Here is a 25,842-nt window from a genome sequence, read left to right as displayed (position 1 = left end):
TAATATCTCAGGGAACCGAGGTTACGATAGTAACCGAGTACGTTCCCTGTCGATATTCCACTCGTACTGCGTCGTAAGATGCTTGTATAGGAACATACATTCACGCCGTGCTATGATGGGGAACGACTCAAAACCATAACTCATGTGGGAGAAGACCCAGGGGAATTAAAAATACACCAAGCACAGGCTGAGCCATCAGGGTCATCCGTGGCCTGGGTGTTGTCCCGTAAATTGACACTTGGTGCCCATATAATATGGCCATCCAAGAGAAGGAGGGACTTGAGCAATGTTGGTCAAGTGAAACCCTAAGACTGCTTAACTAGCCAGAGGCGGCGATCAAAGCAGAAAGGACTCTGGCCTGCAAGGCGGGGACGTCCAGGTTGTAAAACCTTATAAATGTGGACGGCGAGGACCAGCCTGCCGCCTCACAAATTTCCGAAATGGACACCCCGCTGGACCATGCCCAGAAAGAGGCGATGCCTCTGGTGGAATGGGCTCTAACTCCAATGGGGCACTGCAAGCCCAAGGAGTATGCTATAGCTTCCATTAACCACCTGGAAATTCTTTGCTTCGTAACAGGGCGACCTTTAGCGCGGTTACCGAAGCTGACATAAAGCTGATCCGACTTCCTCTATGAGGCAGAACGCTTGATGTATACCCTGAGGGCCCTGACGGGGCAGAGCAGGGGCAATTCCTGGTCATCCGTCGAGGGGGTCAGTGCAGAAAGTGCTATGACCTGGGCTCTGAACGGAGTGGAGAGCACCTTAGGTACATAACCCAGCCTTGGTTTCAGGACGACCTTGGAGTCGTTAGGCCCGAATTCCAGGCAAGCAGGGTTGACAGAAAGGGCCTGTAGATCTCCTACTCGCTTAACTGATGCCAGTGCTAACAGCAGGGCGTTTTTAAACGAGAGCGTTCTCAGGCTCGCGGATTGTAATGGTTCAAACGGGGGGCCTCTCAAAGCCCTCATACGGTTGGTAAGTCCCAAGTTGGAACTGTACGAGGGCGCGGGGGGGTTAATTCTCCTGGCGCCTCATATAAACTGGACCACCGCACTACTTCTGCCCACCGATCGACCAGCAATAGGGGCATGAAAAGCCGCTATGGCTGAAGCGTAAACCTTGATGGTGGATGGGGAACGCTGTTTATCCAGCATCTTCTGCAGAAACGAAAGAACCACTGAAACCTCAGAGGTAACCGGATCTAAGTCGCGGTCTTGACACCAAGCCAAGAAAATAGACCATTTCAGAGCATAGAGGCGTCTGGTAGACGGGGCTCTAGCTTCCGCCATAGTGCTTAAGACACGCTCTGGGAGGACAAAAGACTCCCGTTGAGCGGCCACACATGCAGGGCCCATAACTCGGGCCGTGGATGCCACAGTGTGCCATTTGTTTGAGAGAGGAGGTCATGTCTCAAGGGAATGGGCCACGGGGCTGCTTCGAGCAGCTGGAATAACTCCGACACTCACGGCTGGTTCCTCCAGAAGGGGGCTATTAGAAGAACCTTGTGCCGTTGTTCCCTGACTCGTATGAGTACCTGTGGTAGCAGAGCGATTGGAGGGAACGCATAGAGCGGAAGGCTGGGCCACTCTTAGGCCAGGGCATCCGTGCTCTTCGTGAAATAGATTGGGCAATGAGAGTTGTCTTCGGAGGCGAAGAGGTCTACTGTTTTTTTACTTTGTCTGCTATCACAGCGGTGGGCCCTTGAGGATCCAATAACACACTTCCCTCTGCACCCAGCGCTGAGCGGGGTGACAAGAGGCACATTAGAGGCTGCTTGCGGGGTGGTCCAGCGGTAACGAGACTCGGGCCCCTCCTCTTTCTACCTGACTGTTCAGGAGGACTTCTGAGGCGCCGGATCCAAGGTGGTCGGGGTTCGGTAGTGGCTGACGTTGGCTTGGCGGGCTGCTTAGTCGGTGTAGGCTTGGGGCAACTACCAGCAGCAGAGGAACTGGAGTGTTTCGGGAGGAAGTGTTGCATCGCCTGAGACAACTTATGAGCCTCCGTAAACCGCTCCACAAAGCCTTCCACAGCTAGCCCGAACAGGCTGTTGGCCAAGACTGGAGCGTCGAGGAAGGGAACCTTATCCGCCTCCATCTCCGTCAAGGTGAGCCACAGATGGCTTTCCAACACCACCAGGCCTGGGCGATGGCGGAGACCACTCGGGCCCGAGCTCACTAACAGCCTCAAGCTCCTCGTCCATTCTGGGTCTGCCGCTGCGAAAGGAAGGAAGAAGAGTCAGCGAGGAAGAATCTTCGTCGCTGAAGAGAAGAAATCGGGGATGCGGTAGCGAAGCGGCCGCTTATATAGCCAGAGGCCCAGCCCATTTTGGAGGGCTATGGCGGGCTGCATAGCCATAGGCTTCCTTATCGCCACCGCCGAGCCATTGGTTTGATTTTATAGCACAGCACGAACCAATGGACGTGCAGTTTCACTGCATGATTCAAAAGGCTTCAGTTGAAGAGGAAAAAAGGAGTTTTTCCTATACAAGCATCTTACGACGCAGTACGAGTGGAATATCGACAGGGAACCAAGCTAAATAATATATAAGGACCATAAATACTAAGAATATTAATTATATATTATTACATAATTAAAAAAAAAACTAAGATTTTTTTTATGTTTTTAGCAGTTTCTTAAAACAAGCAAATATAGGACAATTTAGTTGGACACACCATATCTGAATATATGCAAACTTATTTTGAGATTAGCAGTTAAATATGACTTAAATACATTTTCCTCACAAAAAAGGCTATTGCAAGACTTCAGAGGACGACACATGCAGAGCACTTGCATGGTGCTTTACATCATTTTAGATAGCTCCTGGTCATCATTTACTTTTATTGTATGGAAAAGATTCTGTTAAATTTCTCCGTTTGTGCTCCATGAAATAAAGAGAGAAAGTCAGGTTTGTAGCAACATAAAGCAGAATAAATGATGACAGAATTAAAATTTTGGGGTAGTTAATAACATAACTTGTGTATATTTCTTCAGCCACAATTATAACTAATCTAAGTCTTTACACATAGCAGCACCATAGATTTTCTGAGTAGCAGCACAGTAGATGCAGTAGAGTCATTATGGCCTCAGGTTGCTGGTATTGTGAAAGATGACACAGACCTTTGATTATTCCAAGGGCATCAGTTCATGACAGGGTTCATGTGGGAATGTTCACTAAAACATCTCTGTGTGTTAGAGGCTTAGCGCGTGTGTGGATGTAAGAGACAAAGCGATAACATCAGCAGTGGAAGAATAGAGAATCTTTATGGTCTTATCCATGATTCTCTGTCCTATCACACATGCCTCTCCCCCTCCGTCACTCCTGACCTTCAGCTACTGGAAATGACCCTCACTAATTTATAACACACTCGGAGAGGAGATATATACTGACAACCATGTTTACTGATTTTAATATTTTTATATATGGCCTTTTGTGTCACAAAATAAAGTATATAGGACTTCGAACCCTTATATGGCAAGCATTTTTAAATACCAAATTTTACATTACTATTATTATTCTGCTCTTTAAAATCTGGTCAGAAATCATGAGATTAATCACAATTATGCTATTCTATTAACAGTCATTTTAAAGACAGTTTTTTTAGTGTGCATAAATAATCTGCTATCAACTCAACACATACTAAATATTAACCAAATAATAAAAAAAATATATCAATAATATGCTTTATCAAGTCACTATTAACAGTCTCGTGGGCATTCCAGTACACAAAAAGTGAGTAAAAATGACTGATTTTTTTTTTAAGTGCACTTTAGGTTTTTATTTCTTTCTTTTTTTATGTTGTGCTGGTCATGTTGAAGTTTTGCTAACATGTAGCAGCGTAGATGCAGCATTATGCAAAAGTTCTGAGTTATAGATAGAGCAGTTCACATTCAGCCATGATTAATTTATTTAATAAGCAAGAGTGCCTCAACAATGAAAAATAATTTCTTAGCTGGTGTACAAACACAATGGCAAGAAAATGACAAATGAAAGAAAAACGATGATTAGAAAAACAAAAAAATCCAGCAGTAAATTACAGAAAAAGAGAGCGAAAGAGACAGAGAGAAAGAAAGAAAGACAGAAAGAGAGAGAGTCTTTTTAGGCATGCAGTACTGCAGCAGGAAGCAGGTTGAGACAGATATGGGATGTATAAATCAAACCTCTTATGCCTTACCTTTCTCTCCATCTGCTGGAGTGAGGGAGCAGAAAGAAAAGCATACAGAGAAAGAGAAAGAGAGAGAGAGCAATTTAACGATGAAGTTCCTATAATTACATTCGGTATTCAAAGGCTGAAGCTCGCTCGCTCGCACACATACACATACACACACACACACACACACACACACAAACTGCGGTGTGAACCAGTGGGGTGTTTACTGTAGTACAGGGACACAGAGACTGCCCGATCTGCTTTGTCTTATCAAACACTGTCGCAAGGTGAGAAAGAGCTCTTCACAACAAATCTCATCTAAAATCTAAACCCTGAAAATCTGATCTAATCTAAATCTAATCAGAGCAGAGCAATCTCCATCAGAGCTTAACTCCAGCGCTCATGGAGGCCTGTGCCGCTGATGAACTTCTCTCCGACTCGTATATATAAACCCGCAGGTAAGTCTGCCACGATTTCTAGGTCACTAAGAGGAGTTAATAATCCCAAAGAAAATTAAACTTCTTCATCTTCGCACACACGTACACACTAAATTTTCATTCATTTTGTTATTGGAAAGGCAACATTACCACATGATATCATTATAACCAGGGGTGCACATAAGTTTTTCGTTCTGGTTCTCTTGAGAGTACCTGGATATTTGGTTGGGTCATACTGCTCATAGTGTGACCCATTAAATGTATCTATAAAAAAATTAAATAACTAATAATAGTGATAATAGTATTACTGCACTTTATTTTTTTAATAAAACAATAAACCAAATAAAGTTAGATAACTATTATACTTCTACAGAAAAAAATAGTATTAAATAAAAATATAATTATTTTGTAGTACACTTAAATTCAATGCTAATACTTACTTTTTACTTTTTTTTTAATGGATTTTAAACATTTTCAAACCTACAATCAGTAAACTTTTATTTTGGCCGGTTGCAGGCACTGTAGTGCTGCCGAGTGAAGGACATCAATGAAATGAAAATTCATGAAATATTATAGTTTTGCGTTTTGATCTGATACCGGCAGCACATAGCCTAGATTTATTCATTCAGTTTGAATGGAAATCTTATACAGTATTACAATTAGTCAATCTGAAATGGTGATTGTGGATTAACAGTTGTCAACCATGTTGGTAAGCAAATTATCAGTCTGGCTTTATTAACACAGCACATTTATTTATTTTGGTTGCACATGCACATCGCTTATGTGCACCCCTGATTATAATTTGACAGTTTTCTATAGAAGACTGGTGTTTGCTATCTGCTTGGGTCTTACAGGACTTTGCGAGGGCATTTTTAAGCGATTGCTACAGTATTCTGATTAGAGGTTGACCGATATATCGCCAAGACAGATAAATGGATTTTGGCATTTTTCAAAAAACAGCTTCGGCCGATAAGTATTTCTGTTACTGAGTGCCCTGTTGGTTGTGTTGTTTATTTACTGTATATGTACAGGTATATATATATATATATATATATATATATATATATATATATATATATATATATATATATATTTTAGGGGTTGAACGGCTTCTGATTTTTTAAAGCCGACTTTTTTGTGATGAAAGTCAAGTCGATGTCGATGACGTCATTAATGAACAAATACATCTGGAGCTGTAACAAACACCTTGTGCACAGCTATGGCATATGACACAGCGCTGCCCACATGGCTATTGCTCCTATAACAGCTTAGTTTTATCAGTTCTTTCGTCTTTGGGTGAATTAAATGGCAGCGTCTCTCTACTAGTAGTGAAGCTGTGGGATTTAGTTATTAAGAAATATATGCTTGAACTTTTCAGTTTCTAAGCTATTTTATTGAGAAATCACAGAACAGTGTTGACAATTATTTCCGCGCTGAAGGATTCTGTGCGCACGATCTGCGCGTGATGTATTGTACGCGCTACTGTCTGTAGCCTATGTGTGTGCGTTACAGTGCAGCAGTGCATTAGATTAGAACGGCAATTAACTTACCTGTACGATAAACTGTTTAAAAAGTGTGTTCTCCCTTTCAATTTCGAGCATCCAGTAATATAAACACATGTCTTGTGGAGCTCTTTCAGAGTATGAATTCATTTGTAATTTTAACTGTTTTATTTATATATAAATATATCTACACAGTGTTGTTTTTATTTAACTGGTTTTGCACTCTATCTGCCATGCGCCTTATGCCACTTTATCGATCTAATTCTTATTTTTGTCTACAATATCCTCATTTGTATATTTGTATAGTTGTATGTACATATGTTTAAACTGTATTTATCTGTATCTGAACGTGTTTAATGTTAACTGTATGCACCAAGGGTCTGAGAGTAATGCAATTTCAATTCTCTGTATGTATGTGCTGTACATGTGGAAGAATTGACAATAAAGCTGACTTGACTTGACTTGATATATATATATATATATATATATATATATATATATGTGTATGTGTGTGTGTGTGTGTGTGTGTAACTTCATGTACTAATGTAATTTGATGTACTAAGATAAATAAACTGAAATAAAAATTCTACAATAATACAGATATAAAAACAAAAACTACTGAGTTATTTAAATTTAAAAATAGATATTTTAATACATAAAAACTAAAAAAGAAATTCTCAAAATAAAAATGACTGAAATAACTGTAACATTATCTCCATGAAACTAAAACCAAAATGAACAATTATCCACTGAGATTTGAATGGATGGTGGCCAATAGATAACAGCATGAAGCCCAAATGTGTTGCAAAAATAAATCTAAAACAGATATCTGGCTACTGGTAAGCATTATCTACTAGCCAATGTAGTTTATGAGACCTAAGTGATATCATCTGATTTCACATTGTTCACAATGAGACAAACGACAAGAAATTAAACAGGGTCTGTTTTGATTTAACATTTCAGGTAGGTTTAGAGAGGCCCATGACACACACGTGGGTGTGTATAACACGGTTTAATAGCAACACAACCACAGTTTCACCTGCAGCAGTGAAGATGGACAGAACTGCTCTCCAAAAACACCCACAGCCCTCGACAGAAGCAGTCCAACCCTCTGGCAGAATAAATCTGACCTCTGCACTCTTCCCCTCCAGCACTCACACGTACACACAGACACATTCAAGACTGTGAGCCAATCGAGGCCTTTGCGTGGGCGAGAAGCATTGTGGGTAATCAGTCAAGGAGACATTATGGCTCCAAATTTTCTATGGAAAGAAATGCAGCTACTGCCATTGACCTTCAGCACACACACACACGGAGCAGCTGCATTCACAGACCAGTAGGTAAACACAGTGAAAGCGTATCCAATGAGCAATTAAAGAACAGGGAGGAGCTGCCACCGATGTGCGCGCGGGGAATTTCCCTCTCATTCAATGCATCATAGAGGGCATATGGCAGCCCTCCGTCGCTCAGTCACACAGGCTGTCAGGATTATTTCCATCACATCACACTCATTCAGTCTCCTGCAGGTCATATAATCACATTACACTGCTAACAAAGGCCCCCGAGTCACATGACCAATCGCTTGCTATTATCCCGCTAATGATGAACAGAGAGTGGGATGGGAGGCTGAGAAATGAAAGTGAAACTACAAACACTGAGAACAAGAGACGGGGAGGATGGGAGGGAGGGCAATGAGAGTGATTTATCATACAAGATGTCACACCTCTCGTGACATGTGTCCGGATAGAAAGAGAGACAGAGAGAGACCCAAAGCAAACTGCAATACCGCTGTTCTACAAATATTGTTTTTCTTTTTTAAACAAACTGGTGACTCCCCATCAGAAGAGAAGTGGGCTTGAAGAGAAACGATCACTGTTTTTTTCCACTTCAGGCCGAATAGCGCTATAGTTAGCTCCTTGAAGTCCAGTCTGTTAGCGAATCCTGCATCACATAGTGACTAATTCTCAAAGCAATCTGCGTTGAAATGTGCAGCTCAGTCTGTTTAGATCAAACTGAAATGATAGCTAAAAATAAACAAACTTCAGACCATTTCGTCCAATTTTTTTGCCGCATCTGTAATTGGTATGTGAATTGTGAAGGGAAAAAATTATCATATTATATTATAAATATATATTATATAGATAACATTTTAAAAATATACAGAAAGAAATTTCATTTAGATTTGTTGGCACATAGCGTTCTGTTGAGGATTGGGCATCCCCAATTTTTGGTCATTAGAAGACGCCTTTACTAGGTCCATATGTCTTTGATTTTAGAGAGACTTGATTTGAGCCATGATCTATTATTTTCAGACTTATGTTATATTTCTGAAAAGTTACTGGCCTTATTAGCCACATTCAATTTTTAAATCATATTTGGCATTTGGTTACTGTTTATTCTGGGCCAAATTTCCAACATTAGGATTCTTCAGAAAATAAATGCAGAGGTGCAGGTGCTACTCACAGCAAAAAGCTTGGCATTATTTCCTATCATTTTTAAAGATTCTGGAGTTTAGAAATAGAAAAATCTGAATAATACTCCAAAATAAAGTTATTATTACACTGTGACTGTGTGTGCCAAGTTTTGAATAACAAATAGATATTGTTGATGTGTGAATGTGGGAAGTTGTGCTCTATTTGCTCATCTGACTTGTGTCAGTAATTCAGAAGGAGTGGTTTTTGCAGCTGAGTTTCGATAAATTGGTTTTTTGTTTTGTTTATTCTATTTTTAACACAGTGAAGAAAGTTTTGAGTTCTGAAAGTACATCCTTTCAGAATACAATAAACTTGTAAAAGGTCAATGAAAATTTGATTTCTCATTATATGACCATTAAAAACACTGCTATCCCTGAGACAATTTTTGTGCTGTGTTGTCACCCACTCTCACCCATTTTAACAAAAACTTTCATTGCATGACTCAATGGAATATTCGGGTTATTTTCAATCTAAAGTCTACGCACAATGCTATAAGTGCTTCAACAAAAAATACAATAACTGTAAATGCATTTCCCATTCGTTTATCCACATAGATGGATGAGCCAGACACCCAGTGTGTCACAGACAGACATTAAGTTGACTATAATCTAAGCCATTCTTTTAAAGACAACCAGAGCTATCAACAACGAAATCTTCTGTAAAATGAGCAATAAAAACAGATGCCCAGTGACATTTATCATTCCATATCTGGTAAGTGAGAATTCAGCACGGCCCAAAGCAACAGATGGGCCGCATTTCCTCCAGCTCACAGGATAAAACAAATAGACAGATATAATACGTCAAAAAACTTTGTTTTAATTGCAAGTTCGCCTCTTCCCACACAATCTCCGTTTTCGCACGGCAGGATGACTTCGGCATCATTGCTGCAAACCCCATGGTCAAATTAAACGGGTCATTAAAGAGTGTCTTGCTGAATATCAATTAGCTGCAGCTGAAAAATTAAGAGCAATGTTTTTAATTAGCCGAGTGCTGCAGAGTTTGGAGTAGCGCGGAATGTACCGAAATAACAGGTAAAAGCATGTGCTGCGTCAGGGAGATATTTTAAAAATGTCTCGTTCTTCCTATTTCCATCATTCTACAGTACCTCCATTCTCCTCATGTTGACTGATTTGTCATCTGCTCTCCTACGCAAAGTACAGCGACGTTTCGGCAGCTCAATTTGGGTCTGGAAGGTTCCTGCCTTCCCTCATCTCGACCTGAGGTGAACACGGTCTTAATGAAGCGGAAAAAACGCTCGCAAGCAGAGACCCACACATGAGACAACAAATCAAAGCTCTTTGTTAAAAACAGCGTCTCTTTCACCATGACCTTCGACGGCCATACCGAACAAGGTCAGAGTTACTCAGGCCCCGGCATCCATCATAAGGAACTCAGTTGCCAGAACAAACTCAGGAGTTCACCCGTCCAGCAGGCACAGGTCAAACGTCGGGTCACAGCCAGCCTGTTCAGATCTAATTGGCACTGAGAAGAACGGGAATACAAGTGATAATGAGAGAGCATAAAAGTGTAAGTTGGAAGAAAAACATGCAGGTTAGAAACCGAGAGTTTGATTTTGGAAGCTTCCAAAAATATTATGATTAATATCATGCCAAACAGTTTCGGGAAGCTCAGTTTACATAAAATGTCAACGTACCTTTAACAAGCTCTATTTATGCAAGGCAAATAAGGTAGTCCTTGAAGATTTCACACAGTTTCAAGCGAACCATTTTTCTCTACGGGACGATCCTTCGCCCCCTTGAGATCACATCCTGCTAAAAGGTGTCTGGGAAGCTGCTGTATTACCCAGCAGTCTGTGCTGCTATGACAGGAAGGGTCAGTGGGTAATTGAGAGGGATGCTGAACAGAGGTCAGAGGTAATTCTTGCGTAGGCAGAAGGAGTTGACGGCTCCCTGTGTAGGTCTGGACATGTCCTCCACTGAGACACAAGGGCCTCACTGAGTCCGGGCCTCATTTTCTGTGAGCAAAGATCAAATTAGCAGTCAACCAGAAGGCCTGTCCTATACTATTAAAGGGACCAGATACAAAGATTTCCCAATCAGACTTGGTGCCCTATATCCAAGACCCCCACTCTACGAATGTCTTGGTACTCTGACACCACGATCGATCCAGTGCCCTAAAACACAAGCATGCACAAGCTTCTCTGTCCACCTGTCAAGAAGTATCGCCCTCCGATCCATATGAATTGACAAAGTCACCCCATATGCTCATAGACAGATATATCAAAATTAGTGTCTGGTCTGGGAATATTACCATTTAAATATTGTGTATTCTAATCTGAAATACTGCCCATTTATATCTGTTTCCTGTTTAATGCAAGTCATTCTCCTAAGGTCATCGGATCACCAAATATAATCAAATATGCCCACTCTGGGTGGTTAAAACAAAACAAAACAAATAAAGGCTAGCTAGCAGCTATGTTAACACCGTAGATGAATAAGGACCATATATGAAATATTATTTTTCTCCCTCCCCACAAAACACATATTCAGGTCCATTTTATAAGAAATATGTTTGCATATGTTTTTTTCAACAATGTTTTTCCAGCATGAACAGCCTGGTCAGAATTCATTTTTTTACATGAATTACATGAATGTAATGTGACATTCTGCATAATTGTGTGCTAGATTTACCCTTGCTGTAAAAATGAAGGACAGTGAAAACAGTTGGTAATGCGATGGCAAGGTGTTAGACCTCTGTATACAAGGCATCCCTGATATATGGAATGCCTTATTATTAATGAATAGCATTTTTTTTGTTAAAAAAGTATTATATATAAAAAACAGGTATTATAAAAAGATTTATAATTTATTAATAATTAACTGTATTGATAAATTATAATCTATAATATTGTATAAATTGCCTATAACATACATTAAACTACTTTTATTTTTATTATATATAAGTATTTTTATAACAATATATATGTAGGAAATATATAACATTAGCAATTATTTAAACCGTAAATAGAGTTTAAATTAATTTAATTTAATAAAATATTTATCAATGAAATCATTAAAAATTAATTCTATTAAGAAATTATATGAATAAATGTACATTTTTAAATGCCCTTTTTGCTGTTCAGACAATTAAAATGTCACATGAACAAACTCACAAAAATGTTGAACGTGAGCACAAAATTTGGTGGTGTGAACGTAGCCTAATTTTTCCATATTCTGGCTGTACGTGTCATTGAAGTTTAGAGCCCATGCCACTGTCCCTGCCAGGCCAGCTGTCACTCTACGGGTCAATCTCGGACCATCCCGATCACAGAGGTTGATTAATTGACTGATCAGCAGCCCGAGGTATTAACTGATGGCTAAAGCACTTTTCAGCTTGTGTTATCTCTGCTGAGGCCATATGGGGAAAACCATGGGGAAATCAAATCATCAGTCACGTTCATGGAGAGCAGTCTCTAAGGAGGGCTAAGCCATCTATTACCACCGAGAGAGAACAGCCGAATAAAGAGGAGAGAGACACCCTTGCAGACAGAGAGGAGCAGAGGTAGACAATAGAGCGGAGATCCAGGACAAAACAAAAGAGTGTTCCTCTCTCCAATATCCAACTAGAGGACAGGGAAGGGATCCAAAAGGCAGAACAATTGCCTTTGGAATAAAGTTCTCCCTCAAGGGAATGAGGGAACAAATAAGAGGGGAGAGAGAAAGGGAGAGACACAAAGACCAAGAGAGAGGGTCAAGGTAAACCAGAGATACATAATTGAGAGTAAAAGAAAGAGAAGTGTGGCTGCCCTTCAGACATGCAGTTGACTTTGGATTTCATGCTGATGGTGACCACATGACTTTTGTGTGTATGACCTCAGTCAGGCAGTACGGTAACGAGATGGAGCTGTTTACATATTCATGTCCGCTGGGGCCTTCTGGGTAAAGGAGGGCTGCCCTTGGTATCTCCCAGTCAACTTTATTTCCACGGCAGTTCAAGGTGAGCCTTGTTTGACTATTTCTGTCTACAATAACTGGTCTTGTTTCCTTTATCACCTGCGATGATCAGAGAGACATCTGAAATGTTTCTCCTTTAATGCGAAAACTTCCTCAAGCACCTTGGTGCAAAAAAAGAAAAAAACAAACCAAAACACACAAAAAAACTAGATGCACTGTTGAACTTGTACAAACAAAAATATTTCAGAAATTATTCCAGGTTATTCTGAGAGATACACTTTCGCACATAAAAAGTGGGAGTGAGAATTTAGATTGTGCTAAAAGATTCTACCGCAGATCTGTGACCAGTGGCAGGACAGTAACTCCCACGTGGCCGCTCTCTCTGTGCTCACATTTGGGCATCTTCCCAATTAAAGGCAGATAAACAGCAGGGCTATGCTCTCTCCACACTCTCAGCAATTATCAGTGTGCCTCAATTCACTGTGGAAAGTGTTGACTTCATTTGCAAAAACATGTTTTTTTTTTGTTTTTTTTTACTATTTTGCTAATGCAGATGACATGGAAACAAAATGAAACTGAGGCAGCTGGTAGCAGCAAGTCCACAAAGAATGAATCAAGGGTGAATAAAGCCAATGTCAATATGGGCATTAGTGGAAATCTAATTATGGCATTTGTCCATCTGGAGAAACCTCATGAACTGATCCATTCGCATCTGAGTACAGCCGTTTTCACCCAAGACACATGTTCAATCATTTTTACTATGTAAATTTAGGAAGGGATAATGTACAGTCAGCCGGTCGTTATCGCAAAATGAACCCAGACAGCGGAGCAGGGGCCTTAAATCACTCCGAAAGGGTTTATTTTGCCGTAATGACCATCTGACTGTACATTTTCCTCTTTATTAAAAGTCTACTTACCAAATAAATTAATAAATAAATAGACTTGAAATATTGATTTGAGTTAAATTATTTAATTATGTGAAAAAAAGAGACCCTATAGTAGAAAAACAAGAAAAAGCTCTGCGGTCTTTAGAAAAAAAATATTTATGCGCAGGATTCCAAAACTGACCATTCAGAAACAACTATTTCAGAAATCTGTATAACAATTTAACTACTACAGATACTTCAATCTTCCCTTTATGCCAATGTTCTTCTTTTTCTCCAACTCAGTGTCCTTCACCTCAGCGCCAAGTCAAAATACACCTTTATTCATTGTACTGCTCACAATGCTTCTGGCGTAATTTAATTGCAAATCTACGCTCTTAATGAAGTGTGATAATCAAGGATTAGGGCCGTGGATAAGGAAAGCCCAGATCACAACAGTTATATTCCACTATATTCCACTAGCTCTGCCACCTTTGCCGAGAAACTGATTCCCCCCCCCCCTCCCATTTTATATAACTGGGGAAAGTCAGTTTCAAGATTTAAAATGAGGTCTAAAAATAGCAGTGTTTTCAAATACCTTCTCTCTCTAGAGGCACGGCTACATGCAGAAACCCTCCTGTTGCCTTTTGGGCTGTAAATTGACTTCACAAGCTGCTCTGTCAGAAAGCAGCTTTCCTGACACCTGCTGCCATCCATCAATCCAACCCTGGCCGAAGCGCATGGAAACGGGCAGCCGGCTGAGCCAATTAGCTGCCGGGGTGAGCGCCGGGCACCGGTGCCAACCGGAGACCCAGCCAATTAGGGCCAGTTTCACAACACTGGCACTGCATGTGGGCAGCAAAGGCTACAGAACTCAGTGAACAAGGGGGAATCAGCAGGGAGTCCAATCCTAGAAGGAAACGAGGGAAAACAGACACCGAAACGCATACACACGAAGCGGGATTGTACGTTACACACCTAATTTACTGAAACTGAAACCAGCCATCCAAACACCCACACATTCACATGCTCAACATACACAGTTAGTCTTAGATTACCATAAACCCCAAAAAATACACAAGCCTACCTCACTGCATTGGCACAACATTATTTTGCAGAGTCACAAATTGCATCCATTGTTGGCACACAGATCTTAGTTTGCATGTACTGCCATTACAAAGCTATCTGATATAATGGTGTTGGGGGAAACATGTTACATGCTGCATAATCAGACAGCCTTTTACAAGTAATAAAATTAAATTAATGAATAAACTATTTAATTTATTTACAGAAAAAAATGAATGAAAACTCAAAATAAAACAGGTAACTGGTACTGAATTAAGGAAATAAAATATAAATTATTTTACAATTAAATATTATTAAATCAATTGTTTATTTAATATAATGTATATAAAATGTAAATAGTTAAATAGATAAAAAGCACTGTCAATGTAAAAAAAAAAAAAAACATACATACTTCCAACCCAGCATTGTTTCTCAAAATAACTTTCATTTACATAATTTCTTCAAATTATTCTCTGTATAAGCTTACATAGCCTAAATTATTAATATTGTTTAAGAATCAGAGACTTTGTAAACATTTGCGAGTCTGTAGTTTGTCCAGAGCAGAGAATCTGCCCACTATTTGCCTGAACAAAAATGTCTCTCAAGTTCTTTGCAGCATGTTTTAATTCATCCCCACAGTGGTTATGTGATGTTGAGATCAACTCAGGACAACTGAGAGACTTTTACAGCATCAAAAACGGCTGAAAACAGCCATTTGCTGCTCAAGAAGGCAAAACAAGATTAAGAACCAACTTTTAAACAGGATAGTGTAAATCAAGATATTTTGTCTTGTGTAATATATGTAAACATCTGTTCTCTTTTAAACAGGCTGAAAATCTTACAAATCCTGCAAAGGGTATGTAAACATATAAGAAACCCCTACCTGTATAAATACTAACACATCTCCATTTATACTGCAGATCACACACACACACACAACACCCCCCCCCCCCCCCCACACACACACACAAGACTAAAGATGAAGAAAACTCATTTCTCAGACCTCTTGAGCAAGGTAAAGAGGGGGAAAAAAAATTTTTCCCCTCCCCAAATACTTCCTACTAGTACATCCAATTCAAAAACCAGCAAGTCCCCTTTAATACCTGGAAAATTAAATTGTGGGGTATTATCAGTCAGGGCCAGTCAGCTGTATCTAAAATGTAACACCGTTTGAAGCACGCAGATTTGCAAGGGGGACGCTTGCTATGGCTGGCGCTATTTGAAGGCTGCCGAAAAAAGAGAGGAAGGAAAAAAAAAGAGAGAGAGAGAGATTGGGGAGGGGGACATTTGTACTCTAGAAATACAAGCTTAACTGAAGTGGCGTCTGCAGACCATCCAACCATCAAATAAAAACATCTGCAGACTCTAATAGGTAGAGCTGATTGTAGAAGCAGAAAACTCGATTTGAGATCAGAGGGGGAAAAAAAAAAGCTTTAAAAAAAAAAACACTTTGAATTACCACTGTGTATGAAATGTGCTATATAAATAAACTCGCCTTGCCTTGCCTAATACGGTTTCGTTAAAAGTGCAGTTACATAAAATAAAAAATGATTAACAATCATGTGCATTTACATGAAATGAAGACTTAATTCAGTAGTCAAAAAGTAATTAACAATAATCAATAAAAGGAATAAATTAATCATGACTAATTGTAAATGAAACCATTCAAAAAGTATTCAACCCATTATGTTCACTGTAAACAGGAAAATATACTAAGCGGAAATGAAACAATTACCACAAGAACAAATTTTCTTTCTTTCTTTTAAAGAATGGTAATTATTTTTACTGTGGCTTAATGTTAGTTAAGTGTTAAATAAGTGATGAATATTTTGGCACGATGTTTGAGACACAAGAGCTTTACACAATCAGATAATTGCTAAACACTTTCGGGTGACTGCAAAAACAACAATCCCTGGTGATTTGCAGGGTGAGAAAATGTCAGGGATTTTATGCTTTCTTAGGCGCACATTTCAGGAGCTTTTGCAAGACTGTCTGTTCTTTTGTCTCAACAAATCACGTCGCCAGCCATCGAATAAGTTCCATCGGTCACAGGATTGGAGATTGATGACTCCGTGTTTGATTGAAATGTTCGCCCCAGGGTTTGCCAGTGTCTGAATGAAATGATATGCGTTGTGATTGATTGGCTGTCCTGAAAGATCGCTAGAGGGTCAGAGTCAGTGAAACCCAAACACTACCAGACTTGACGAGTTTATTAATGTCTAGAATCGCTGACAGCATGTATGGTCGAAGAGATACATGAGAACTTCTCATCACAGTGCAGAAATCACAAAATGTCATTGCAATGCATCTAAAATGAGCAAGTTCGATATACTCAACAAGTCTATGGGAAAATGACACTCTAGTTGGAAGTCTGAGGAAATACAAGCGATTATAAGTGTCAAATAACATCCATTCTTGCGTCCACCAAACAAGCTGACAAATAAAAATCCAGAACCGCAAAACAAGATGGCTTACCACATAAGTGTACATTGCATGGTACACGCACTTTTAAAAGCTAGCAAAAATCAGGTCTTTCGGCTGAAGAAAACAGAGATTTGTTACTAAGCTGGTGCGCTAGGAGGAAAATGATTCATGGTTTTAGATAGAGTCAGCGCTCTGTTTGAGAAGAAGGACAGCCATCGGAACAGCGACCTCAGAGCTCTTGGCTTGGGCGAGATAATTGGAGAGGCTAATTTGGGCGTGCGAAGACTGTTCCCGGAGAATGCAGCCGGCGCTAGCACTCAGCACTCAGCTATTGTACGTGACAAACAGTGTCTGAAGACCAGAGCATAGTGTGAATTCTGATGAGAGTGAGATCGATATCTCCTTGAACGAGGAGAGGAAAAATAAAATGCTCATAGAGCAGCACTGGTCAGCTTAATAGTTCACAACCTTTGAAATACAAGCTGTGTTTCTCATGCATTAGGCTCTAGTCGTCTCTGAGAAGCAAGTCCGGGAAATGTGATTTTCATTTGGTTGCCAAAATCTATTTTTTAAACCCTTTCTTGAATATTCACAATAAATGCAGTGACAAAATTACACAACTGTGTGATGATTGCATACACAATTATGTTTCCAATAGACTGTATTATTACATTTATTTCAAAATCCCACAGTTTAGTAAATTATGAATATGAGAGTAACGGCATTAAATTTGGTTATTTTAACTATGAAATATTTCTGAACTTAAAAAGCTTACAAACTGCTAGTAATATCATACAGTGCCCTCCACAAGCATTGGAACAGTAAAGACAAAATTGCTCTGTTGGGTGTGGAGTTAAGACATTTGAAAATATGATTAAAACATGAACATGTAACAAAACTACAGAATGTCACATTTTATTATTGGCCATTTCAACACATTTATGTTTTACCAAATAAAAAGAACAGCACTTTTAGCGTTAATCCCACTCATTGATGTAAGCATAAGTATTGGGACAGTTGAACATAAGGCAGATATTAAAGATTAAAAGCTATTATTTAGTTGCAGATCCCTTGCGCACAATCACAGCAGTGAGTCTGTGACCCATAGACATCACCAGACTCTTGGTCTCATCCTTTGAAATACTTTTCCCAGCCTTTAATGCAGTCAATCCTAATTGTTGCTTGTTTTGGGGAGTTTCTGCCTTTACTCTCCTCTTCAGCTGGTGAAATTCATGCTAAATCAGATTTAAATCTGGAGATTGACTTGGGCAATCTAAGACTTTCCATTTCTTTGCTCTTATAAATTCCTTGACTGAACTGGCAGGGTGTTTTGGGTCATTGTCCTGATGCAATATGAAGCACTTCCCAATGAATCTGGTGGCATTTTCTTGAATATTAGTAGGCAATATGGTTTTGTACCCTTCCAAATTCATTCTGCTGCTGTCATCATACATTAAGTCATCAGTAAAGTTGAGAGGGCCTGTTCCAGAGACAGCCATGCATGCCCATGCCATGACACCACCTCCGCCATGCTTTACAGATGAGGCTGTATGCTTGGGATCATTTGCAGTTCCCTTTTTTTCTCCACATTTTTGCTTTCCCATCACTTAGATAAAGGTTCATCTTTGTCTCATCGGTCCATAAACACAGTTCCAAAACTCTTCTGGCTCACCTTTGTGCTTTTTTGCAAACTCTAATCTTGCCTTTCTATTTTTGGTGCTGGTCAGAGGTTTGCATCTTGCTGTGTAGCATCTGTAATTCTGTGTCAAAGTCTCCTGAGGACAGTGGATTGTCAGAGCATCACCCCAGCTTTCTGGAAGTTGTTGGTGATTTTACAGACACGTCTTTTAAGGTTAATTTTCACAGCTTTTATGATTTGTTACTGTTGTCGATCAGGTAGTTGTTGGTTGCTGGTGTCGCTGGTGGTTTCCAAACTCTTGATTTCTCCATGCCTTTTGTTTTTGCTTGAGCTCTAACTGACTTCCTCTTTTCTTTTAACATCCAAATTGCTTGCTTTTCTCTCAAAGTCAGCTCCCTCATCTTCATCCTGGTTTGTGTGTGTCATCATTGAATGCAAGATTCAGAATGCAGAAGTAATGGATATAACTGATACGACACATTCCCCGCTTTTAATATCTGAAGAATTAATGCAACAGGACACAGCTGATCACTTAGAAAGACCTGTGAGGCAACTGTTCCAATACTTATGCTCACATCAGATAGAGGGATGAAACTCTAAAAGTGCTGAACTTCTTAGCTGGTAAAACATCTGTGTGTTGAATCACCCAATAATAAAATGTGACATTCTGTAGTTTTGTCTCATATTCATCTTTTAATCATATTTGTAAATGTCTTGACTCCACAGCCAACAGAGCAATTTTGTCTTTACTGTTCCAATACTTTTGGAGGGCACTGTGTGTGTGTGTGTGCATAAATATTGGGACATCGACACAATTCTAACATTTCTGGCTCTATACATCACCACAATGGATTTCAAATGAAACGAACAAGATGTGCTTTAACTGCAGTCTGTCAGCTTTAATTTGAGGGTATTTACATCCAAATCAGGTAAACGGTGTAGGAATTACAATAACAGTTTGCATATGTGCCTCCCACTTGTTAAGGGACCAAAAGTAATGGGACAATTGGCTTCTCAGCTGTTCCATGGCCAGGTGTGTGTTATTCCCTCATTATCCCAATTACAATGAGCAGATAAAAGGTCCAGAGTTTATTTCAAGTGTGCTATTTGCATTTGGAATCTGTTGCTGTCAACTGTCAAGATGAGATCCAAAGAGCTGTCACTATCAGTGAAGCAAGCCATTATTAGGCTGAAAAAAACAAAACAAACCCATCAGAGAGCTAGCAAAAACATTAGGCGTGGCCAAAACAACTGTTTGGAACATTCTTAAAAAGAAGGAACGCACCGGTGAGCTCAGCAACACCAAAAGACCCGGAAGACCACGGAAAACAACTGTGGTGGATGACGAAGAATTCTTTCCCTGGTGAAGAAAACACCCTTCACAACAGTTGGCCAGATCAAGAACACTCTCCAGGAGGTAGGTGTATGTGTGTCAAAGTCAACAATCAAGAGAAGACTTCACCAGAGTGAATACAGAGGGTTCACCACAAGATGTAAACCATTGGTGAGCCTCAAAAACAGGAAGGCCAGATTAGAGTTTGCCAAACGACATCTAAAAAAGCCTTCACAGTTCTGCAACAACATCCTATGGACAGATGAGACCAAGATCAACTTGTACCAGAGTAATGGGAAGAGAAGAGTATGGAGACGGAAAGGAACTGCTCATGATCCTAAGCATACCACCTCATCAGTGAAGCATGGTGGTGGTAGTGTCATGGCGTGGGCATGTATGGCTGCCAGTGAAACTGGTTCTGTTGTATTTATTGATGATGTGACTGCTGACAAAAGCAGCAGGATGAATTCTGAAGTGTTTTGGGCAATATTATCTGCTCATATTCAGCCAAATGCTTCAGAACTCACTGGACGGCGCTTCACAGTGCAGATGGACAATGACCCAAAGCATACTGCAAAAGCAACCAAAGAGTTTTTGAAGGGAAAGAAGTGGACTGTTATACAATGGCCAAGTCAATCACCTGACTTGAATCCGATTGAGCATGCATTTCACTTGCTGAAGACAAAACTGAAGGGAAAATGCCCAAAGAACAAGCAGGAACTGAAGACGGTTGCAGTAGAGGCCTGGCAGAGCATCACCAGGGATGAAACCCAGAGTCTGGTGATGTCTATGCGTTCCAGACTTCAGGCTGTAATTGACTGCAAAGGATTTGCAACCAAGTATTAAAAAGTGAAAGTTTGATTTATGATTATTATTCTGTCCCATTACTTTTGGTCCCTTAACAAGTGGGAGGCACATATGCAAACTGTTATTGTAATTCCTACACCGTTCACCTGATTTGGATGTAAATACCCTCAAATTAAAGCTGAGAGTCTGCAGTTAAAGCACATCTTGTTCGTTTCATTTGAAATCCATTGTGGTGGTGTATAGAGCCAAAAATGTTAGAATTGTGTCGATGTCCCAATATTTATGGACCTGACTGTATGTATATATATATATATATATATATATATGTGTGTGTGTGTGTATATAAATTTATACTTTCATCAAGGATACATTAAGTTGATCAAAATTGACAGTATTTATATTATTAAATTTTTTAAAACTTTCTATTCATCAAAGAATCCTGAAAACTGACTTATTTCATTTGCATCTTCACTTAAATTTTTCAGTTCAGTTGAAGTTTTTACAACAACAATAATAAAAAAATAATAATAATTATTATTATTATTATTAAAATAATATTAATTATATATAAAATAAACTACTGCACAAACGTTTGGGATCACAAAGACTAATGTATTTTTTTTTTTAAATAGATTAATACATTTATTCAGCAAGGACACATTCATTTGATCAAAAGTGACAATAAATATATTTTATAATATTACAAAAAGTAATAATTTCACAAAAAAAACTACTCATAATGTTACAAAAAACAGTTATTAACAGTTATTTTAAATTAAAAACAGTAATATTGTGAAATATTAAGACACTGTACTTTTGATGAATAAAATTATAAATAAATTGAATAAAATTGCCTTTTAGGTAAACAAGAAAAATCTACAAAAAAATCATTACAAAAAATCTTAATGACCCCACACTTTTGAATGATAGTGTATATATATAAATTATTTAATTACATAAAATATAATCAAAATACTGTAAATTCAACACAAATATCTAATAAAGATACAAACATATATATTTTTTTTTTTAATCTTTCTCCACTTCTAAATACAAGTTACTATCAAGATCCAAAGGCAAACCATCAAGATGTTTAGGGTCCAACAGAGTTCTAAAGACAAAGTTGAGGAAATCCTGCTGTCCGTATGACCTGCCTCTGCTTAGACGGCTCGAACCCAAGAGTACACAACGAATACCGTAAGAACCCAGTGGCCCATGTAAATGTCCCATGAGTGACCGTGTACACCACCTGGCTAATGCATTTGTAAAGCAAACTGCAGAAACCCTGAAGTGTGCCACTGCGGCTCTCGCACTAAGAAGAACGCATTTCAAAAGCCTGATTGATGTTTAATGATTGAACGCCTTGCAGTCAAGCAGAAACACGCTAAGAGGAAGGAGCTAGGACAAAGGACTTAACAAATCATCTTTGAAAGGTCCATCTATTCAAAGTGTGCTGAGAGCAGCAGAACTACATACTACCCCAGCAAGGACTTTCAAACACTTATTGATGTTTTGGAGGTAATTTAAACTCATTTCAATTTCCAATTACTAACAGTTTGAACATTACTTTATAATAAAAGAATAATGTATTGATCAACTCAACAACTGTCATGTTTATTAAACATATTCTCACTTTGTTGATGTGTAAATCAATTTTTTAATTCAGCAATGAGGTCATTTACATGCCAACATGATTGACCTGCACATGCTGATACGCAAAAAGACATCTAGCCATAGATTGAAATCAAAAAATTGCTGGAAGGGAAAAACAACAAGAGTGAAGGTCTCTAGAAAGTCCCATTTGTAGTTGAAAACCAAGAGATTACAATGAAAGTGTGGCAGGTTAGTCTCCAGCCTTTCACAAGGAAAAAATCATTTCAAGGAAAAAAAAAGAAATAAAAAGAAAAGAGTTTTATGATAGCACTGTCAGAACGGATGATTACATGAGAAATAGCGGCATGAATCTGGCGATAACCCTTCAAATTCTATTAAAGAAGCTCCGCTCAAAGAAGAACTCAAAATTGAGAGGAATGAAATGTGTGTGATGATGTCCGTGAGTGAAAATTTTCTGTTAAGATAAAAAGTGTGTGTGCGTGCATTTGTGTGTGTGTGTGTTCATTTCGCACTGAAAGGAAAAGACATCTCTCAAGACACGTCTAGTTCTCCTCATTGATCCATATTATTTATTTACACCAACATGTCTATTTCCTGAATGCTTGTTGAACAGTGAAAAGTGCAAAACACTCAAGGCCAAATGCTTATCACACAATTAAAGCATCACAGTACTCTATATGATCGATTATCTACTGACCTGAAATGTTAATGTGCAACATTTTACAACTTTACAGACCCCAAGAAGTCTTGCATAGCCAGACCTCTGACTGAACATCAACACTGACAGGAAGAAATCACATGACTTCCAGAAAAAGCAACCACAGATTTTTTGTTTTGTTTTTTTTGGATGCCTGGTTAATCGGTTAATAATATTTGTTTAATATTTTTATAGTCTTGGTAAGCAGCAGAAGACACCAAAAATTAGGGGTGGCTTATCATCTAGAATTTTAATATCATATTATAATTCTAATTATCAGCTTATAAATACTGAGAAAAATAAAAAGGTTGAGCAAAACTTTAAAAAGCTAAACTTAAAACAACAAGTTGAGAAAACTCAAAAATCTGGTTGGTTAAATTCTTTCAACTTTTGATTTTTTACAGCATTGTAAAAAAAAAAAAAAAAAAAAAAAAAAAGTTGAGCAAATTTAAAAAGTTTAAGGAAACCAGCTTCAGCAGATTATTGAGTTTTCTCAACTTGTTGTTATAAGTTTACTCGACAAGAAGTCAAGAGAACTAAAAAATCTGCTGAAGCTGGTTGCCTAAAATTTCTTTTAAGTTTGCTCAACTTTTTTTTCCATCATTTAACTGTTTTTTTCATCATTAACTTTTTTTACTTTAATCATTATAAAACTAAATTGCATAATATTTTGTGTAAAATAATTCATTCATTCATTAAACAAAATAAAAGTAAATTTAGGCAATTACAATATAAAAAAGGGTATTAATTTTGAGATTTGCTCAACTTCACTTTTAACGTGAAGTTAAATGTAAAACATAGAAGAAAATGCATGTGCACAATGAAATATGTAATCCATATGTGATAGATAGACAGACAGACAGACAGACAGACAGACAGACAGACAGACAGACAGACAGACAGATAGACAGATAGATAGACAGACAGACAGACAGACAGACAGACAGACAGACAGACAGACAGACAGGTAAAACATGGTGGAAAATACAGTCTTTCCTGTTCAACTAAAAAAAGAAAAAATTTAAGAAAACTACACAGAATTGAATTTCTATTTCTGGATATCAAACTGAAGTGTATTAAACAAAACTACCTACAAAAGTAACCCCACAATGCGCTGAAGGACACAGCAGAAAGAGCTTCCATATCTGACAGTCTGACTCTGGATAAAGCCATAATATTGAGTAACACTCATAAACCAGTAATTTGTTACTCGAGTATGCTTCATTATTGAGTCACAACTGCTGGCGATTTTGTGTGAATTATACTGTATTGCAGTGGGTAGGGATTGAATTAGAATGGATTGTTTCTTTGGGCTGCTGGGATCCATATTTGTGTTTGTATCAGCTACAGTTGGTCTGTTTAAAATCTCGACGTGATCTAAAATCTTTCAAAGAGCAAATGCTGAAATGAAACCGCCATGAAGAAATCACGAGAAAACATTCCTGCACACAAAGCATCATTCCCAATGACGCTTTCCCAATTCTCTCACTCACACACCCACCTTCCTTCCAGCTGTGAATTACAGCACATCTCACCCTCATCTCAAAAATGATTCATTTTTCTATTACAGAGATGACTGTGTGAAATGAGCTATGTAATCAATACCATACGTTTGTAAACAGCTCCAGTTCTCCGGGGAACCTCTTTTTTTTTTTAACTTCATGCTCAAATAATCTGTGCCCTGTCAAAACCAATGGAGGGGCCCCTCGTCTTACAATGTGTTTACAAGGGCAATTTAGCCGCCTGCAAATAAAATTACCTTACTCACAGGTATTCCATTTGGATTGGCACAGGAGATGTAAAGTTTATCAATAAAGGCGTTCGTGCGCATTTCTCTGTGCATGTGGAACACTTTGTTGTCTTTGCGTAATCATTTTTGAGTGTGATAGTTTGTTAATATCTTGTTTGTTGTGAATAAGATAGATAAGTAGAATAAGGTCATGATCAAGTCACAACGTTTCATTACAGCTGCCCAGTTCAGGCAGAAAAGATAGCATTCAAACTCATGACAGTGTGTTTTAATAGGACAGTTCAGTTCAAATGAAAAGTCTGCCATCATTTACTCTCCCTTGCGTCAAATGAACACAAAAGGAGATGCTTTGATGAATGTTCACACTGCCCTCTTCTGTAAGTAAATTATGACACACTTTTCATTTTTGGATAAACTATTTTACGGGTTATGGGTTCATAAAGCTAAAATTTTTAAATGAAAACTAACACTTTATTTCTTATTTTAATTTATGACAACTGTCATTCTCATTTATGAAGCGGGCTTCTCATAAACATGGAAAGCATGGACGTATAAGATAATTTTTAATTGGAAAAGTGTGGAAAAGTCATGGAAATGAATTTATCTTTATAGCAATTTTTATAATTAATATACATTTTTGTAGTTATGTCAAGCTCCAAACATTTTAGTATATATATTTCTGAAAAATTGCTATTTGTAAGTGAGCAAATAAATAAATAAATAAATTAATTAATAAGCAAGCAACAGCAACTTGAAAAGTCCTTTAAATTTAATGGTAACAAAAAGTGTAAACACTGAAAAATACTCAGTTATTGGAACTTCTGGAATACTGGGATTTAGTATTTATCATTTTTTATTTCATTATTTGAATACACTGCCACACCTAGTTTCTTGTCGATATAACAGAAGTACCAGAAATATCTTGGGAGGCCTTAAAATAATGTCTTTGAGAATGAAGGGCTAAAATATATCATGCTAGATTTTCAATGAAGTGTTAAATAAAGCAAACATGCTCAAAAAACACTTCGCTCTCAGTGCCAGGATGAGAATCAGTGCCAAGCTAAATTTACATTAAATGACTTCCTGTGAATCACTAAAAATGTGATCTTTTTGGCATAGCCGAAGTCTTTTGTAAACTGAACAGCAAATAAAACAACTAAGGCATACAAATGC

At 38.4% G+C, this 25,842-nt stretch overlaps 1 protein-coding gene across 3 annotated transcripts in view; it reads right to left on the bottom strand.

Annotated features, from left to right (window-relative positions):
- chchd3a (coiled-coil-helix-coiled-coil-helix domain containing 3a) overlaps positions 1-25,842 on the bottom strand; it is an 87,327-nt gene that overhangs the window by 31,724 nt on the left and 29,761 nt on the right. The window lies entirely within an intron of this gene.

Source organism: Barbus barbus (genome assembly GCF_936440315.1).
Source record: "Barbus barbus genome assembly, chromosome: 39".
Classification (NCBI taxonomy): domain Eukaryota; kingdom Metazoa; phylum Chordata; class Actinopteri; order Cypriniformes; family Cyprinidae; genus Barbus; species Barbus barbus.
The sequence above is the reverse complement of the archived record's forward strand: the minus strand, read 5'-3'. Positions and strand labels throughout refer to the sequence as shown.